Source organism: Trichosurus vulpecula, chromosome 1 (assembly GCF_011100635.1).
Source record: "Trichosurus vulpecula isolate mTriVul1 chromosome 1, mTriVul1.pri, whole genome shotgun sequence".
Classification (NCBI taxonomy): Eukaryota; Metazoa; Chordata; class Mammalia; order Diprotodontia; family Phalangeridae; genus Trichosurus; species Trichosurus vulpecula.
Window position 1 is genome coordinate 475,659,635 of NC_050573.1, and position 4,047 is coordinate 475,663,681.

Here is a 4,047-nt window from a genome sequence, read left to right on the forward strand (position 1 = left end):
ACTTTCTCATCAACACCAATTAATTAACACCTTAAGACAGAATTAATAATCAGATTAGCTAGCCTCAAGTAACAAGTCTTTTTAAGAATGAAATAGGAAAACTTTGTTAATGGTGAGGAAGCAAAGAAAGGTCTACAGGGATATATTGAAAATCTAATGAAATAATGGACCCCTGACTTTTATTCTGGAGAGGATCCAAAGGATGGTAAAAGACCTTGAGAGTATGCCATATGATAATTAGTTGAAGGAAAATGAAGTGTTTGGCTTTGAGAAGAAGAAAAAACTTGAAGGGATATGATTGCTGTCTTTAAGTATTTGAAGGGTTATCAAGTGGAAGAGAGACTAGATTTATTCTGCTTAGACTCAGGGGACAGAACTAAGAACAGTGGGAGGGAGCTCCAAAAAAGTACATTTCTATTTGATGTAGAAGGGAGAAACTCATAGCTTAGGAGTTGTGATTCAAATCCATGAAGGGAATACGTACACCAGGGAAATCACAGATCCTTGAATTATGGAAATATCATTGTTATTATAGACACATTTAATAGAGAAGCCGGGTGGTGTAGTGGATAGAGCTCCAGGCCTTGAGTCAGGAAGATGAATTCAAATCTGGCTTCAGACACTTACTAGCTGTGTGACCCTGGAATCTTGCTTACTCCTGTTTGCCTCAGTTTCTTTATCTGTGAAATAAACTGGAAAAGGAAATGGCAAACCATTCTAGTATCTTTGCCAAGAAAACCCCAAATGGGGTCATGAAGAGTCAGAGATATGACTAAGACAACTGAACAACAACAACAAACACAGACCTCTAATCAAAGTAATCATGTAACTCTTCCATACATTGTTCTTTGGTCTACCTTTAGACCACACAATTTCCAACCTGACTCAAAAACACCCTAATTCTATTATCTGCACTCGTTGAGGGTAACAGTGATTATTATCATCCAAAAAATATACGTAATTTTAAAATGATTTATTTGGTTTTTTAATGCAATGTTTTTGTGGTAGCATTAGTAGATGCACCTTTCTAATCATATATAGGTTAATATTAAAAATCAGTTTTCATTTCTGAGCACGCATTGACTGTGGAGGAGTTCTAAGCGTAAGAATGCTAAATGGAAAGTTGAGATTAAATTATTTTGTGCTTAATCACTCAATCAATAAGCATTTATTAAATGCCTACTATAGGTCCTGTGGCATGTTGGGGATACAAAGCAAAAAAAAAATGAAACTATATTTGATCTGAAAGAGCTTAATTTCTGTTGGGGGAGGCATTGTTAACTATTACGTAAATATGGTACTATGAGAATTATTTGGAACAGGAAATTATTTTTATATTATTTCATATTTTGACAGTGATAGTCATGTGTACATGTTTCTATTGACACTTTGACCAAAGAAATCAGATTGAGCTGGTTCTCCAAGCTTTAATTGGTTCTCTTGCAGTTTAAAAGTAGATATTTATTCTACAGTAGAAGCAAGATACAAATAAGGCTATTTTTTCTTCAAAAGGCTATGGAAGTCACTTCTTGGCCACCTGAGTATAAAATGGCCATGAGGAAAAGTCTTTGATGTTTGGCTAACAGAAAACGATGGGCAACTCAGTCAGTGGAGCTCAGCTATATCATCTGAGGTGTCCTTGATACATAACTTTAGTAAATATCCTTCTGCTATGGCTAACTAAATATCCCTTTGTCAAATCTTGAACTTCCTAGGCATGTCTCATTTAGCTCCAATATCAAATATAAACTAACAAGGAACTAGACTGTGGAAGGCCCAGTCAAGAGCAGTGCCACACCCATGGGTTTCACTGGTCATATTTTGTTTTTAGTTCTGCTATTTTTAAGAATAGATATTACTCTAATGAAATGTACAGGTGTTGTAGCTCTTAAAGATGTCTTTCAATGACTGTTAGAAATATTGAAGTAGCTATTAGTGTGAGGAGGTCAAGTATCTTAGAGATCATTCTAGCCCACAGTGGAACAGGATCAGTCACACAAAAGAGCAAAGGAAAGTGAAATTAGAAACAAAGAACACATTTTTTTGCTGTAAAACAGCCTAATTAAGCCTCAGATAACAAGCAAAAATCTTCAAAAGAACCTGGCATCTAGAGAAGTTGTTATTGATTCCTCTACAACATATCATAAGCTTCTGGAACTTGAAAGAACAGTGAGAAGCCAGTTGTTGGTTTTGTTTTTGTTGTTGTTGCTACTGTTGTTTTAAACAGCTGCTAAGTGTTCTTCTGCAGAAAAGTCATGGACAAGACAATGCAAAGACTAGGGGTCGGGGAAAAAGTAATTTTTTTATGGATTAACCTCACTCTTTCATCAAGGTCTATATAAAAACTATTACCAGAAGAAGTCTAGGTAAGCATATAAGATCTGGACATCTGTATTAGATAGTAAGACATCTGTGCCCCTACCAGAAAAATCTGGGGATTATTTATTTGCAATGAGTCTGGAAGTCATGCCCCCATTGAGGGAATGCTAAACTCTGATAAATACGCTAACGCTGAAAAATTGGAAACCTTTAGTAATTACAGAAATTCCCAAATGAAGATGGAGTCTTACACCATGCCACATGGCAAAAAGTTGAGAAATTTACCCAAGAAATGCAGATAGACATCCTTTAGTGCCTTGGGAACTCACTTAATTTTAAATCTTATTGAAAATGTATGGACTATAATGCTATATTATTTATATTTGTTATATATCATCAAGGCTAGAGTTGGAAAAAATGGACCGTTTTTCAAAGGCATGCTTAATATTGATATGATAAGACTGTGGTTTCATAATAAGGAATTAGATAATATATATCAAAATTTTACGAATTCAATGCCAAATCATATAAAACAAGTGACTATAGCAAAAGGAGAATATTTTGATTATTTAAGTTTTTAAAGATGAAAAAAGTCATAAGGTTTATTGCATGTCAATAAATTGAACTGTTTTACTCTCTTAATTTTCATGCTATTATATGTAAATACAAATTATATAAAATGTTAATATAAAGTGATTTGGGGATGGTGGGAGATATTAGCTGGGAGGATCCAGAAAGTCTTGTATGAGATGGCATTTGAGCTATTATTAGTAAAGGTTTGTAAGAGCTAAAAGTGAGGAGTGCATTCCAGTCATGGGGATAAAGGCACAGAAGGATATTGGAATCTCCTATATAAGGAACAATGAGTAAGTCAGTTTGACACAAATATAGGGTGTATTAAGGGATAATTTAAACAATTCAATGATCTGTAGTGACAATATCCTTCAAAGATGTTAAAGCACAAAATCCATTTGGGAAGGAGGGGAGTTCAACAGTTTGCATTTGCTCCTAATTCATCTTTAAGTGAAATTCTAATCTGAAGTTGGGGTACTTGTGGCTCCCTAAACAATCTCTAATTGGAAGAATAAAATACATCTCACAGTAGCCTGCACATAACATTTTGGCTGCATTTTGTCAGCCAAGGTCAGACCTTCTGTTTAAAAATGCATTTTTTTAAAAAATCAAAGCTGTGAAGGTTCCTGTAAAATACAGTGCCCTTTTCAAACACAACAGAATAAACAGAGCTTCCTGCCTCCTCTACAAACCACCTCCACCCCTGCCCCATCATAGAGGAGGACTAAGGTGAAATGAGACGTCAGAACTGTTCCAGCACTCCTGTGATGATTCATCCCTCCCAGTACCACATGTCCTTAGCAGAGATTCTTTGGTATTATTTTCTCTTCATTTCTCTGTAATACTGATGCTTAATGGATATTCCCTCCCCCCGCCCTTTTTTTAAATATGTTGTCAAGTCAGCAAAAACCTATGACCAAGGCAATGTTAGATGAGGAAAAGGCACCTACTCACCCATTCCAAATTAGACTGCAGAAGATTTATTAGCACTGCTTGTACATACTATAGATCTGGAATATGCCTTCCAGGTTGTTGTTGATAATGATGATGTTGAAAATATCTCTTATAGGACATGGTAAAAAAATTGACTTTAGTATTAAAACTTTTGTGGAGAAAGTCATGTCTCTAGGTTCCTATATTTCATTTTTGGTTGAC